Source organism: Delphinus delphis, chromosome 6 (assembly GCF_949987515.2).
Source record: "Delphinus delphis chromosome 6, mDelDel1.2, whole genome shotgun sequence".
Classification (NCBI taxonomy): Eukaryota; Metazoa; Chordata; class Mammalia; order Artiodactyla; family Delphinidae; genus Delphinus; species Delphinus delphis.
The window spans coordinates 99,893,887-99,910,571 of NC_082688.1; the positions used below are offsets into that span (position 1 = coordinate 99,893,887).

The following is a 16,685-nucleotide window of genomic DNA, read 5'->3' on the forward strand; positions in this document are numbered from 1 at the left end:
GTACCAGCAGGGAAGCCCCTCTTCCATCTTTTTTTTTTTTTTTTTGTGGTATGCGGGCCTCTCACTGTTGTGGCCTCTCCCGTTGCGGAGCACAGGCTCAGCGGCCATGGCTCACGGACCCAGCCGCTCCGCAGCACGTGGGATCTTCCCGGACCGGGGCACGAACCCGCGTCCCCTGCATCGGTAGGTGGATTCTCAACCACTGCGCCACCAGGGAAGCCCCGCCCCTCTTCCATCTTTAAAAGATCCCTCTGTAGTGGATGCTGTGATACATAATCCAGATGCCCCTTCCTGCACAGAGACATTCATTCTTCCAGCTGCCAGGAGTGTTGGCTGCTGACAGCTGGCAGCTCAAGCCCCCTCCGGGAATTGCCACAGGGAGCTGCCTTGCCCAAGGTGACACCCATTCTCCAGGGCAGGCCACAGCCTATGGCTGGTAGGTGCTGGGGCATTTTAAGGGTACTTGGGATTTGTTTTCAGCAGGTATAGTAAGACATGCAGGCATGGAGATGACTGTCATGAAGGAATAGGTTTATACTCATAGATCCCTAGAAACAGGAGACATGGCACACCATGCAGGGCCACATGGGGAAGCACCAGAGTTGGTAAGGAAGCAGAGGGAGAGAGGGGAAAATAGGAGAAAATGTGAGAACCTTTATTATGGTTTCCATGAGGAAGGCAAGGTGAGACAGTGTAAGCGGGTTTAGGGTTGGTCAGTTTGGATACTTTCATGGGCTCTAGGGTATATGGATGGCTCTGGTGTCTGATCCTGAGATGATTAGGGCAGGTGGATAGAGGCCCAGGTGTAAGATCTTGATAAAGGAGATGGTTGGGGGGTATGGACCCTGGATTGGCTGATTTGCATAGGAAAGTCATGCGCACAGAGGAGTCATTTTCTATCTCTAGAATTAGCTAGTCCCGGGAGGGGCAGTCTCTCCAGAATCAGCAAGGCTCCAGATGTCAAAACAACAGAAAATACAGAAAATAAAATGACATGATTAATACATGGGGTAAAATGCCAAGCCCCCTTCACTTGGTTCTGGGACATCCAGGAAGGGCCATCCTAGCTCCACAGCTCCCAGAGGGCTCTGCCAATACCTGGATCGCTGTATCACAGTTCACCTCTCCCTCTGCTCCCTCACTCAGCCCCCACCCTCTGGAGTACTCCCCAAGAAACTTCCTGCCTGCAAACCTCCATCCCATCATCTGTTTTCCAGGGAACTGACTTAAGACACTCTTTAAGCCCCACTAACCCTCATCCATTGCTCTCCTTTCCTTCACAGCCAAACTTCCTGAAAGAGCAACCTCTCCTCATTGTCTCCACTTGCACAATTCAACTTGCACAGCTTTTGCTCCGCTGTTCTCAAACTTCAGCATGACTCAGAATCATGTGGAGGGCTTGTTAACCACAGATCGCAGACCTCCAGCTCTGAGTTCCTGATTTTGTAGATCTGAGGCAAGACCCAACAATCCAGTTTCCTAATTTGCTCCCACGTTAGAGAACCCCTGCTTTCACAGTCCCCTATTCTGTCAGGACGAAGTCCAAGCTTCCCCTCAGGGCCCTTCACAGTGTGGCCTCTGTTTCCCCACTAGCCTTGTCTCCCCTTTTGTGTTTCTGGGGTTTTTGTTTTTGTTTTTCTTTTGGCCTCACTGCGCAGTTTGCAGGATCTTAGCTCCATGACCAGGGATCGAACCTGAGGCCCCTGCAGTGGAAGTGCAGAGTCTTAACGACTGGACCACCAGGGAAGTCCCCCCTCATGCGTTTCTGAATTTGCCTTCCTGTGACTCTGCAGTAGTTGTGGTTTCTCATGGAGATAGGCTCTCCTCTTGCCTCTGGGCTTTTGCACATATTTTATTTGCACCTTGACACTCCTTACGTCTTTCCCCTGCCTGGGTAGCCCCTTTTCAATTTCTTATTGATAGGGACAGAGTAAAGGGACAAAGTAGGCAATTAAATGGTTAATCCCATTAGGGAATTGTAAGTAAAGAAAAAGGATGGGAGCCCCCAGTAAGTTAATTATCACTCAAGAAAGCAGGTTCCCTTAACCACAAAACCAAGCAGGCTTGCTTAGCAATAAAACCCAGGCAGCAGAAGCGTGAGATATGCCCCAAAACAATAAAACAATGGTGGCATGAGACTCACATCCTGCGCAGTGAGCTCAGTAAGTTAATGACCCCTAGGACATGCTCTCTGCACGCATTAAAAAACAATAATTTATGGAAAGGTGACATTTCAAAGTGAAAGACCCTCATTGTACTGAAACCTAAAATAATTTTTCCATAGTGCCATGACAGTCGTGGCTTGACCATGTAGGGACAAGAAAACTCCCCAGCCCAACCTGGAGGATGAGCTGATGATGGAAGCATGACGTCTACTCAAGAATGAGGAGGAAGGTGGTCTTTTCCCCCTCCCCGCTTTTCCTCTGATTATAAAACTCTAGCCCACTAAGTTCTCGGGGCGCAGCACCCTCTCGCCCACCCATTTGGAAGCCTCACGAGCATCCTATTCTAATACATCACTTTTTTTTTTTTTGGACTAAAGGTACAATTTGTTGAATTTGTTGTTTTTATAAGTTCTCTTTTTGCAGCTTAGCACAGTAGGTGAAACTAATACCTTATAACGTGTGGCCCAATTTGGTTATTTTGGGTTTTTTTAATAAACGTCTTTATTGGAGTACAATTGCTTTACAATGGTGTGTTCGTTTCTGCTGTATAACAAAGTGAATCAGCTATATGTATACATATATCCCCATATCTCCTCCCTCTTGCGTCTCCCTCCCATTAATAAATCACTTCTTATCTATCACTTTGCCTCTCTCTGAATTCTTTCCTTGCTGAGCCATAAAGGATCGGAGCGCCTTGGAGCCCCCCAAGACGCCACCTAGTGGTTCCCCTGTTTCTTCTCAAGTCACTTCTTCAGGAAGTCTTGACCCTCTCCCCTGCCTGCTGTCACAGGCAGCCCTCACTAAGCCATCACAGAGTGAATGGGGAAATGAACAATGGGGGAGACAATTAGAGAGCTCTCTAATCATAGAGACCCCTCCTCCTGGCTGAGGCCAAATGGCAAAAGAAGAGGCCCTGATGGGGTGAGCTGGGCCCACTGGCAGCTCCTGGAGACAAAGGGGAAGAGGCTGCGTCTGCAGGACGAGGGGCACTTCCTCTGGCTCCAAGCCTATGACAGCACGTGCCCCCTTGGGCTAGTACTCTTGTCCTGCTCTCCTCAGCCCCTGCAGCCCCCCACCTCTCTCTGTCCCTCCCAAACCTCTCCACTTGGGCCAGATGAGACCCACATCTTGCACCAGCTCTCCCAGGGGAGTCACCTCCCCACCCCTGGTGGGAGTCTTGTGATCGCTTTGGTATGCGTGACAAGCTCCCCAGAGTGATGCTTTGCAGGGTGACCTTGCCGTCCAGGAGAGCCCCTGTCGAGTTTGCGGATGTACAGCTGGGCTGCTTTCTGGGCCTGAGGGCATGGGAGGGAGGGGAGGCAGGGGCAGGGGCAGACTGCTTTTCCTCCATAGATATTTGGCCCCGATTTTCAAGCCCAGGTTACATAAGACCTGCGGAGAACTACGCTCCCCTGTCACCCACACCTTTCCCTTTCTGTGGAGCATTTCACAAGTGCAGCTGCTTCTCAGAGAAGGTCTATTTTGGGAGCTGTTTCCATTTGACCTATATTAAGCACAGTCACAAGGCAGAGGCAAGTCGCGGGGTGCAGGGTGGCCTGCTTGCTCTTTGTGCTGTTTTAGTGTCACGGGTGAGGGAAGCAGACAAGCTGATGCCCATAGTTTGGGAGCTGAGACTCAAGTGGCTCATGGGCCTCCCCAGGGCAGCAAGCTACAGAAAGCTCTAGACTCTGGACAGCCTACCTGTAACTAGTGCAGGCCCAAGCCGCCATCCCACTTCACAATTCTGATTTGCCTCCCCCTGAGGCCCTGCTGACAGAGAATACCTGAGTCACTTCAGCACTGGTCAGGGAGGAATTTAGGTTCCCTGCAGGCCTAGAATCTACCAGGCCGGGCCAGGATGAGTCCCGGCCTGGGCCTGTGAAATGCAGTTAGTAGAGTTTTCATTGGCCATCACGTACCTCCATGGGGAATTCTCTTTCCTGAGTTAATGATTAAATCACATGACCAGCAGGGGGAGAGAAAGGGTTGCTGGGAGCCACTGGCCCAGGTGCTGAGCACAAACAGGTATTACTCGGAGTTCCCACCACTTTGAGGGCCCGTGGACAAAATGACAAGAGAAGTGATTCACCCACTAAGCACCCCGTTTGCCCCTTTTCAATGGGGGTATTTCTTGGATCACCGTTTTCTCCCTGGAGCCCCTTCTCATTGTCTCCCTGGGAGTAGAGGTCTGATCCCAGTAGGGTCTAAAACTGGGCCCCAGGTTGCTGACCCCCAAACCTATAGCTCTGTGCTTCCTGCCTCCTGGGAGTCAAGCCAATATCTCCAAACAATTGTCCCACGGAGACGTCACAATCAAAAATCTCAAAGCAAAACCTCACTCCTCCCCCACGTCCAAATCAGCCCCGCCCCTGGGATGCTGCCTGGTCCGCCTTGCCACGTGCTGCACGCTGTTTCTACCTTAGAAGGACAGAATGGACACTGACCTGACAGGGGCACGTCCAGCCAGCTGGGAGATGCTAATGTTGCATCCCCTCAAAACTGCTGGAAAGGAGTCCTGGTTTTGTAGTGTGAAGCAGACAGCAGGGTTTCTGCTCCAACCCCTTGTAATCGAGTTAGTGGAGGGCTCCCCTCAAGACATTGGGTTTGGCCTTCACACCTGACTCAGAGCTGGCTGGAAGCACCTGGGGAAGTGGGAGGGGGCTCCCCTGGGAGAGTTGATGCCTGAGTTACTGAGGAGTGGGAGGGATGGAGAGAGCTGGGTGTGAGCGAAGAGCAGAAGTGAGAGCTGATTTTAAAAACTTGAGGTTGACCTCGAGGAGTGGCTTTGAGGGCTGGTTGGAAGAGAGGATGGGTAGTGCATTCTAGGCAGGGACACAGCCCTGAGAAGGAGCAGAGCAGGGCAAAGCAAAGTACGGCCATCACGCTGTACTATGTGGGATGCTCTTGAGAATATGGTGAAGAGTGGGTTAGCAGAAAAAGATGGATCCGGCTTAAGGAGATCCTTCCAGTTTGGTGGCCCCTTTCCTTCCCTTGGTTCCTGTCCTTCCCACTACACTGCAGTGTAACAAGTCCTGGCTGCCCCTCACCCTGAGGGGACTCCTGGGGTGGGGGGGTATATGGAAGCTGTAAACCACTTTCTGCAGGATGAGATTGAGACAGTGCAGACCAGGCTGCAGACAACCTAGCGGGTCGCAGGCAGCCAGCAAGAGGTGAAAGGCCATCTCTGCCCTGGGGGCAGGAATGCTGTGGAGGTAGGAACACTGGGACCAAAGGATCAAAGGAAAGGATGGTGGAAGCAGAGCCAGGAGGGACTTGGGAAGAATAATCTGCTTTGATCATCAAGGAATAAAGAAAAGTCCATGTCATTTTCTGCTCAGGGAAATACCAAAAAGGAAAACAATTTTTTTAAAAAGGGAGAAATTCCAAAAGAGGGGATATTGTCATTTTCAGTTGGTAAATGTCAAAAGCATTGTTTCTGTTGATACAGCATGATGGGTAGAACACATTTTGGGGGGGGGGAAGGGAATAACAATATACATATCCAGATGCAAGCTCCCACTGCTTGACTCAGTATCCCCCCTTTCTACTAGTTTAGAAATGTTCCGATGAAAAAAAGGCTCCTTGTCCACTGACCATATGCTATGCAAAGGCAGGAAAATGACTTTCACCCCGTCATTCCAGCACTCAGCACTTTGCTGGAACATGGTAGGTGCTCAATAAACACTCATTTAAAGAACAAATGTGCAAAAAAAAGAAGCTCCTTGATAATTGCAGGTCAACTTTAGAAGAATTGGTTAATTTCATCCAGTGATGGTAATATTAGGCAACTGTTCAAAAGATCTGAGTAAGAAAATAACTATAAAAGATATTAGGGAGTGGGGCTTCCCTGGTGGCACATTAGTTAAGAATCCACCTGCCAATGCAGGGGATGTGGGTTCGAGCCCTGGTCCGGGAAGATCCCACACGCCGCGGAGCAACTAAGCCCGTGTGCCACAACAACTGAGCCTGCGCTCTGGAGCCCGCAAGCCACAACTACTGAGCCTGTGTGCCACATCTACTGAAGCCTGTGCACCTAGAGCCCGTGCTTCGCAACAAGAGAAGCCACCGCACAGGAGTAGCCCGCGCTCGCCGCAACTAGAGAAAAGCGCGTGCACAGCAACGAAGACCCAACACAGCCAAAAAAAATAATAATAAAATAAATAAATTTTTAAAAAAGGTATTGGGGACAATTTGGGAAATACGAATATCAACTGGGTAGTGGATGATATTAGGAAACTTTTGTTAAGACATCTACAAGTTATTTTGAAAAGTTTTTGCCAAAAAAAAAAAAGAAGCACAAAGGAAAAATGTTAACAATTGTTAAGTCTAGGTAATGGGAATATGAGTATTCATTGCACTTTTTTTTTCAATTTTTCTGTATGTTTTCAAACATTTATAATTAAAAAGTTTATAAACATAAAGGACACCTTACAACATGAGGCTAGAAGAAAGATAAGAAAATGTAAAATTTTTTATGATTGATAAATAAAAAGCAAAAAATATATAAAAATGTATAACATGGAGGTAGAAGAACTGAAAAGAATTGCCAATCTGATGTTGAAGTCATGGAAGATATCTTTTCCTTAACTTCCTGTATGTTTTCTTATCTTTGAAAAGCAAGTTTAAAAGCTATTTATAATAAGCAATTCACTGCCTAACTTCTTATATCTTTTGTATATTGTCATGATATATAAATATACATGTTTATATCTTTATTAGAGTCTTTTATACCAAGTTATTTAACATACCAAGTTGAAACTTTATGTTTCAACTTGAGTTACATTACATTTTCTTTTATCACTAACCTATGGGATGCAATAAAACAATTAAAATACTGATTGTACCTTAAGAAAATAATCCACCCAAATTTATTGCTTTAGTGACATTTTATAAGTGAAAGAAAAGACCTGGCAAAACATTTCCTTCCTTTTTTCTTTCCTTCCTTGCAAATTAATTTGTTTACTATTTTGGTAAATAATTACCTTTTGTGCTTCTCTTCCACCCATCCCCCATCAGAAGATATTACAGACTTACTTTAAAAATGTAGAAGGTATCAAAATATACAGAAAGAAAATTTTAAGACCCTTCATTTCAACATCTAGGAAAAAACAGTTTACATTTTGTGATATTTCTTTCAATCCTTTTTCTCATGCATGAGTTTCTCTTAACTGAGATCATACTGATAAACAATCATGTATCTTGTGTGTGTGTGTGTGTGTGTGTGTGTGTGAGAGAGAGAGAGAGAGAGAGAGAGCATACTACACACATTCCATCTTACGGATACAGCATCATTTATTTAAACCTTCCACTATTGTAGGGCACTTAGTGCAATAGACTGAATGTTTGTCTTCCCCCCAAATTCATGTTGAAACCTAATCCCCAGTGTGATGGTATGTGAAGTTGGGGCCTTTGGGCAGGGACTAGGTCATGAGGGTAAAGCCCCCATGAATGGGATTAGTGGCCTTATAAAAGAGACCCCAGAGCTCTCCCTTCCCCCTTTCACCATATAAGGACACAAGGAGAAGACAGCTGTCTATAAACCAGGATATGGGTTGTCACCAGGTACTGAATATGCCAGCACCTTGATGTCCCAGCCTCCAGAACTGTGAGAAATATTTTTCTGTTTATAAGTCATCCAGTTTATGATCTGTTATAGCAGCCTGAATGGACTAAGATAGTTTATTTTTTTCTTCATTTTTTCCCTATTTCTAGTGTTGTGAACATCCTATATGTACATCTTTTCCTCACTTCTTTTGTGCTTAGAATTTTCTTGGATCGAAGTATATGAATTCTTTTCTCTTAGTATATATGTAGGAGAGGAAAAATATAGCTTTTCCCCTACCTTCTTAAGTTTAGTAACCAAGGCCTGTGAATTAAATCAACAAGACAGATTAACGGGGGAAAAGGTTTATTTGGGTACACATGACAGCCAACAAATGAAGTAGCTGGCTCATTAAATGGTCAGAGTTAAAGGCTTATGTACCTTACTTAGTAGGGGAAAGGGTGGGAGGAGTAAAATGCTTCTCTGGGAAGAATAAATAGGTTTCTTTGGGTAAGATAAATGGATTTTCAGAACACACAAGAGATGAAGTTTGTGATAATATTGTCTATACAGGTAGGAGGCGTGTCAGTGAAATTTCAATTAACTATCAAGAAGAAAAAAAAAGGGAATTTTATTAGAGCCAAACTGAGGATTAGAACCCAGGAAGCAGATTCTCAGAAAGCTCTAAGAACTGTTCTGCTTGTTGGAAGTCGAAGGTACAGTCATATACATTTTTGAGACAAGGGATCATACATCAAAATGATATACGGGTATTTTATGTAAAGGTGGCCAAGGATACGTAGTCCAGGTAAACATGTACAAAGCACAGAGCAAGTCATCATGACCCCCTTTGGGGCTGGGAAAGTTACATTTTAAGAAGTTATATTGATAGCATCAGAAGAAAGAAAGAAAAAAAAGATCATTAGGGTTGAGCGGGCACTCCCATCTTTGAGGAGCTCTGGTTAACGTGCAAAGCAGATGCACAGGGCGTATCGGGGAAGGAGGAGGCCCAAACAGACACAGAAAGAGAATTTTATGTTTAATTTTTCTTGTCCTGCCTTAAAGTATAAATTTTATTTCATTAGATGTATTTCTGTTTCCTTCAGGTTCATACAAATTCCCCAGAAAAGGGATGTGGGGCAAGTTTTATCTGATCTATTTGAGGAATAGGTCCACCCTGAAGAAATAATTTCTGGCAGACTTATTTCCGAGAAATTTCTGCTTTTAGTCAGATAAGGGAAGCTCTAAGAGGCTTCTTTCTGCATCTGTTGCACCTTAAATGTCCTTCAGCTTAAAATAATCTTTATACCAACTCCTGGACTTTAAGTGGGTCCTCACATGTATCATCTGATTATTTTCCAGGATTGTTTTACTAATTTATGCTTTCACCAAGCAAATGGAGTTGAGTATTATCATTAAAAAAAAAAATCCTTACGGATTTAATAAATTAAGATTGATCAAATTTTCAATTTTTAAAAATAACTGAGGATAAGCCTTTGAAAAAAATGTTTGCTTCCATATTCATTTCCTTTTGAAATGAATTATATTTGTACGCTCTTTACCTATTTTCATTGGCTAAAAAAATTTACTAGTAAATTAAAATCCTTCAGATTGGTACACTAGAATATTTATGAGGACAGACTGAAAAATGTGTATTTATCTTACCAGTGTGAAGAGAAATAAGAATTCATTTAATCGTCAAATTCCTTAATAATTTTGAAAAACAGAAGGGTCAGTTCATTTAATCAGGACAATTTTGATTGTTATCCTAGCCATCTTCAAAGTGAAAGTCTGGACTAAAGTCCAACACCAAGTTTTTTTAAAAAACAAACTCTGTGGATATTTAAACTTAGTGCTCCAAATTCCATGGAAGCGAATTTTCTAACAGCTTTGTGTGATGTCCCAAATACTTCAGCAATTCCAAATTCCAAATTTGTGTTTCAACTTGATTGCATTAAGTTCAGTTCACTCCATAGCTCTGACCCCAAAACAATGTTTTTTAATTTGCTCAAATTTCCTATATTTAACTTTCTTTTTTAGTCATAGCCAATCAAAAGAAAACACTGCACATCGCTCTAAGCTGCTCCTTTCAAGTGTGATCCATTATCTGTTTGTCGAGATTAAAGCAAAAGAATTTGGTCACAATTTTTCCAGTTCTAAACCACCTACTGATTTTCCTCTGAGATTTATAAATGTATTTTCCAGAATTCTACTGCATTATATACAAAAGGTCTGCTTGTCAGAATATATTTTTTCCTTACAGTCTCATTTTCTATCACAAAAGCAAGTTGTCAGTGCTTGGCAAAGTGTCTGCCATAAGTAACCAGTTCCATAAATGATTATGTTGATTGGAGTTGATTCAACTGCTGGTAAAAGTGAAACGGCTCTGTAACTCTGCTTGTGGTGACAATGATTTTCAAACCTATGCTAAATTATATCACTGACAGAAGGATAGGGAGCTTGGGGCAAGTCTGGTGGAGTTGCCCCCAGCTCATTCCCAGCCGTGGCAGCCTCCCGAGCTGTGGTGGCCACCCTTCCCCCAGCCTCACTCTTCTTTGCTTCATTGGAGCCGTGAGATGCTCTCCTCACTAGGGCAGCCCCCTCGAGATGGTTCCAAGTAGGCTGGTTTCGAGAGCAGAGCCTTCTGCCAACCAGATTCACGTGAATAAGCGGCCACATCCCTGCCAGGAATTCACAGCTGCAGCTGGTACAGGTTCTTCCTGCCGCATTGGGGTGGAAGCAGGGTGGGGGGGTGTGGTGTCAAGGGTGAAAGGGGACAGAAGTGAGGTACCATCTGTACCGTCTGCAGTCCCTTCCTCCTCCTACCTGCCCCTGGAGAAACTCCACCTGCTCTCCAGCGGGTGCAGAATGAGCAGTGGGCCCACTCTAGCTGGACTGTTCTTACGGCGCAGTGCTGGCTTCTGCAGGGGAGTGTAGGGCCCAGGCTTGGCCCCAAGCCCAGTCAGCTGAGCTCTAGCTGCCGCAGCACCGCACTGCTCAGCCCAGGCAGCCCACTAGCTGGACCACTTCACACTCCAGTGCAGCTGGCACCCCTCCCCCCATGCCCCCAACTCCTGGCCTCCCCGCTGGGATCTCAAAGGCCCCAATCTATAAATGGTGATGTCTGTCACTGGAGAGGCTAAAGCATCAGGACCTGCCCAGGCATTTCTGCAGCAGAGCTAGGAGAAGACTTGCACTGCTCCCAGCTCTGTCCTCTCACCATTCCACCCAGCCCACATGCAGGAAAACTCAGAGGCTGCTGGCCTGAGGCCATCACCACTGTTTCCATCACGCAGGCCCAGGGCAGTGTCTAGGCGAGATGATAATGTCTTTTTGGAACTCCTCCCCCAGTGCCCTGGCCTTTCCACCTGCCCGGGAGGGCTCGGCTGTCTTCCCAGCTGTCTGCTGCTTCCTCTTTCTGCTCTCTCATTCTCAAGCCTTTCTAGTGTAGCAAGGTGGAACTACCTAGCAAACCAGACTTCAGATTTTTGGGCCAAGTCCAGCTCATTGTTACAGACAGTCCTTCTTGGGGATTGTGAGGCAGCTTCCAGCCTCATGGTGGGTATCTGGTTGATTAGCTCTGCCGGCCACATGCCTAAGTGGGAATAAAGGTGACATGTAGCATGTTTGCACCAATATGGACCCTACTTTTACACCAATCCAGTGAAATAGAGCTCAAAGAGTTTCGCCAAAAAGGGCTGAAAGTCTGAGGTTCACAGTTTGGCCATAGCAAAGCGTGAGTAAAATGTGGGGGGAAAGTATTTGGTTTTGGTGATGATGATCATAACCCACGTTTTTATTTTCTACCTTAAGGAAAAAAAAATGTTTTTGGTAGAGGTAGGACTTATTTATCATTTAAATAACTGATTTCTGTTATACAGCAGAAACTAACAACACATTGTAAAGCAATTATACTCCAATAAAGATGTTAAAAAAATTACAGATTAAGAATAAGTAAGGGGCTTCCCTGGTGGCGCAGTGGCTGGGAGTCCACCTGCCGATGCAGGGGACGCGGGTTCGTGCCCCGGTCCGGGAAGATCCCACATGCCGCGTAGCGGCTGGGCCCGTGAGCCATGGCCGCTGGGCCTGCGCATCCGGAGCCTGTGCTCCGCAATGGGAGGCCCGCGTACCACATAAAAAAATAAAAAAAAAGTAAGTAAGTAAGTAAGTGAATAAATAAATAACTGATTGCATGTACTTTGGATGGTTCCATAAAGTATTCAATAATCCAATTTGTTTTTGTAGGATTTGCTTGGGTCCGTTTCAAATTATGTTGGGTTGCTGAGGGTCCCCCTCACAATATGCTTATTCCATGGGGTGCACATGAGTCTCTTGCTGACCGAGGAAAGGCTAGAAATTCTTTGCACTGGTGGGGGTAATGACCACGATCTGGAATTTTCTCAGCAGTGGAGAACTCTGCTTCTGAATAACCAGCTGGAATGTGGAGAGGCACATTGAATACTTTCAAGGTAGCATAAATACACACTATTTTCCTTTATTTTCTACTTTCTAAATGAGCCTGTATAATCAGAAAAAATAAGATATAAAAAGGAATGTAACGTTATATACCTGGAGTTACACTATATATTTTTTACAGCTATATCTATTGGTAGTGAAAATTTTAGTGGCTTTTAATTTTTCATATTTTCCACGTTTTCTGCAATTATTAATATTTATTAATGAGCACTTTTTAATTATAGAACCAGAGAAATATTTTAGAAATAAAACACTCGTTTTTTTCTTAATGAAAACAAGCAGAAAACCTAATTGATAAAAATGAACTCAGATGGAGATCTTAACAGGAAAGGAAGCTTAACGTGTTTGAGAAAAAAATACAGAAAACTATATTTATTACCTTAGGATAGGAAAAGGGTTTCTTCATCAAGACATAACATACACTAGCCAGGAAAGAAAACTTGATCATTTCAACTGCAATGTAGTTAAGAATGCATGTTTATCAAACTCCCATAAAGGGAGTCATAGGGTTTCCCTGGTGGCGCAGTGGTTAAGAATCCGCCTGCCAATGCAGGGGACATGGGTTCGAGCCCTGGTCCGGGAAGATGCCACATGCCGCGGAGCAGCTAAGCCATTGCACCACAACTACTGAGCCTGCGCTCTAGATCCCATGAGCCACAACTACTGAAGCCCGCGTGCCTAGAGCCTGTGCTCTGCAACGAGAGAAGCCACCGCAATGAGAAGCCCGCGCACCGCAACGAAGAGTAGCCCCCGCTCGCCGCAACTAGAGAAAGCCCGCGCACAGCAACAAAGACCCAACGCAGCCAAAAATAAATTAATTAATTTTAAAAAAAGAGAGAGAGTCATAGCACAAGACATATTCCTGGAGAAAACATTTGTCACACACACAGCTGAAAAAGTTAGAAATATTTTTTCTATATTAAAATATATAATGTTTTATGATATAATGTTTATATTACTAAAAAATATTAGTTCCAGAATATATAAATAACTCATACAAATCACTCATGATAACAAAGTGATGGTGTCCAAAGAATGGGCAAAGGACATGAATGGGCACCTCATAGAAGAAGAAACACAAATGTACCAAAATGTATGAAGCTAACCACTCAGCCTTGTAAGTAATCAGAGAAACACAGAGATACCATCATGCATCCAACAGAGAAGAGGCAAAGCTGAGGTCTGAAAAGGCAAGTGGTGATGAGAATGTGAGCAACTAGAACTCTCCTACACTGCTGGTGTTACAGCCACTTAGGAAAACACTTTGGTGTGATCTTGTCAAGTTCAGCGTGTGCGTACACTGTAACCCAGCAATCCCAGTTCTACATATCTCCCCGGTGAGAAATGCTTGAATATGTGCACCTGAAAACAAGTTCAAGAAGATTCAAAGAAGCGGTTCTCATAATAGCAAAAAACTGGACAGCAGAATAATATGCTATAGCCCTGGAGATGACGCGGCAGTGAAAATGATGGAACCCAGCTGCACACATCAGTGTGGCTGTATCTTAGTAACATAAGGCTGAGAAAAACACAAGTCCAACAAGATGATGTACATACAGTACAACAACACTTCTCAAAACTTTGAAACAAGCACACCTGAACAGTATATTATTTAGGGATGCCCACACTATATGATATAAACATTTTTAAGTCATCAAGGAAATGACAAATACGAAATGGAGACCAGGGGTCCCTCTGTTGGAGAGGCGGGCAGTGGGAAAGGGGAATTACACATTTGTAGCTTCAACCATGCAGTGTATTGGTTGTGTTATACTTTTTAAATTGAGTAAGGGGTTCACAGTTGTTTGGGTCCTTGTGTTTTATAGCTTGGATATGTGTAACACTTTAATATATCATATATCACATCACTTAGAAATGTAACAACTACAGAAGGAAACATGCAGCATGTCCAAAGCCTGTAAGTGGAACTCCTTTGATATGAACTCAGTCTTGACTCAGGATTCCAAACTCTTAAACCTATCTGGTCATGATACATTGTTGCCTTATGAAAGGTGATTTAATTTGAAAATATTTCCTGATTATAATCATTGGTATGGGTATGGAGGCACAGACCCATTCCCTCATCCCCACTCTTTACTTCTCAACATCTTCCCAAGTGATCATGGCCCCTCGAGGGTACCTAAGAGGGTGGAGGTGGGATGAAGGCTGACAACACGCTTCTCTAGGGCCCCCTGCACATGAGACCTACCCTACCAGAGAATAGCGTACTGGCCAGACCTCTGGGCATCACCTTCACTGACAGGCCAATCCTCTTGACCTGAACTCATTTGGGGGGCTAGACCACAGAATCCTTTCTTTCTCAACAGAGCTGCTGGTAGGGACAGGGTGGGACTGTGAGTCCTGGGCAGCTGGGGGAGATCAGAGGTCAGGGGCAGTCTGGTGAGGGGATGGGAAAAGCAGTTGCCTTCTGGAGGAGGAGGAGGTAAGGGAGACACTAAGTCAAGCAGCCACTGCAGCACACATCAGAGACCCCGGGACGTGAGTGCTGGCAGGACCGTGGGAATCCTCTCCCTTTTCCCCGATGAGACACTTAACGGGGTGATGGCTGACCTGGAAATGAATCCAGCTCTTCAATTCCCAGCCCAGGGCACTGTCATGACAACACTCCCTTTTCTTCTCCACAATCCCACCCACGGGCAGTCCCTTACATAATATTCAAAATGGGGAGGTAACGGAGTTCAAGCCGTTGGGAGTGATATGGGTGGTTCATCAAAGAATTAACCAGGCTGTTGTTCTCAGCATTTAAAATGAGGGGCTGTCAAATCTTTAAGACTCACAAAAGGGTAAACCGAGACCCAGAAATCCAAGAAGCACAGAGGTCGGCCTAGGTTTTGAACTTCCTTGCTGCACCTTCTTGAGTTCCCTGGCTGGCCAGCCAGGTATGTCTAATCACCACAAGCCAATAGCTTTCCTGCTGTTTGTTTTCCACCTGCGTGCAGGTGAGCAGAAGCAGGAAGAAAGCCTTCCTGTCCAGCCCCACCCCAAACCCCGGGTCCCCCCCTGCGTCCCCCCTTGCTTCTCCGGCCTGGCTTCCTTTACCACAGCTCTATATAGCCTTTAGCTCGGGGAGCCAAAATTAATCACTGGTGGGGTTGGAGCACAGCGTTGTTCCTTGGCTCCGAGCCAGGCTCCCAGGATGTGCGTCAGAAAAAAGCTGGTGGGTGAAATTCCAAAGCAATTTGAGTCACTGGGGAGGAAGCGAGACCAGGACAGAAGTCACAATGAGAGCCTGAGGGCAGAGCAAAGCAGGGCCCTGGGGGTCAGGGGCTGGGCGAGGCAGCAGGAATGCTCACCTGCCCAAAGATGGGTTATAGGACTCCTACCCAGGTAGCTTATCTCTGAGCTCTGCACAGCCCTGGGTGGGGCAGGAACTGACCAGGAGGCCTGCCTGCTGGTTCCACCCCTGGATACAGTAACCATGCCCTTCACCTGGCTCCCCATAGGCTGGTCTTTGGATCCCAGCCCCTAAAAATCCCTGTGGTTGTTTCTTCATGCATTCTCTCCCACTGACCTGGCCCAGGACACTGCTTCCGGACAGGGAATGGTGACAGGCCAGCCGGGCCCCAGAGGAGAGACGGCAGGTAAGTCCATCACTCATGTCCCACCGGTCCCGAGACCACCCTGGGCCCTTTCTCTGTGCCTGGGGAAAAGACAGGAGCTGCAGCGAGCCTTGGCTGCCCCACCTGTCCCCACCTGTGCTCACCTGTCCTCACCTGGTTACTCCTAGCACGCAGTACAACGCGGGGTTCTCAGGATGTGATCTCTCGGAAGGAGGGAGGCGTGAAGGCAGCAAGAGGGGCAGGTCGGTTAGGAATCAGGTGTCTTTCCCATCAAGGTGCAGCAGCCCCCTGACGGTGGCCCAGCAACCAGAGGCAGCCAGACTCAGGGCAGGAAGCAGGGCGGGGGTGGGGGCGGGGCGGGAGGAGTGTCCACAGGTGCCCTGCGCAGGCACCTGGCCTGGATCCCACTTTCTCCCTGTGAACCTAGCCAGGAGGGAAGGGGAGGTGGGGGAACAGCCTGTGATTCTGGGCCCACCCTGGCCCTCAGGCTCACTCTATCTCCTGCCCTTCTGCAGTCTGAAGAGCCACTGCCCATACCAGGGATGCCTCCACTCTGCCAGTTACCCTGAGCCTGGCCTTTCCTTCAGTCCTACCCCCCAGGCCCTTGTGGCCCCTTAATGACCCCCTCCCCACTCTGGGAGCTCCCTGATTTTTCAGGCAATGGGATCCATCTCTCCAAAAAGAAACTGAGCGCATCCCTAACCCAACTTTTCACCCTCTCATACTCCCGGCTCACCCAATTTCGTTCTTTTTTTTTCTAGTCACACCTGGCCAAGAAATCTCAGGCTTGCTCTAGGAATTCCTTCCAGGGCAGCCAAGATTCCAGGCCAGTCTGTTGTTACTTCCTTGCAAAGGTTTGAGCAGCAGAGTGAGGGAGTTCTTTTGTTTTAGGAACCAGGCTGAGACCAAGGCTTCTTGGGA

The 16,685-nt window shown here is 46.2% G+C and overlaps 1 protein-coding gene across 1 annotated transcript in view; it reads right to left on the bottom strand.

Annotated features, from left to right (window-relative positions):
- Positions 1-16,044, bottom strand: part of PEBP4 (phosphatidylethanolamine binding protein 4) — a 257,125-nt gene extending 241,081 nt beyond the window's left edge. Inside the window, exon 1 of the mRNA XM_060015166.1 lies at positions 15,918-16,044. The gene's annotated coding sequence lies outside the window, so the exon portion shown is untranslated. The remainder of the gene's footprint in view (positions 1-15,917) is intronic.
- Positions 16,045-16,685: the final 641 nt, after the last annotated feature.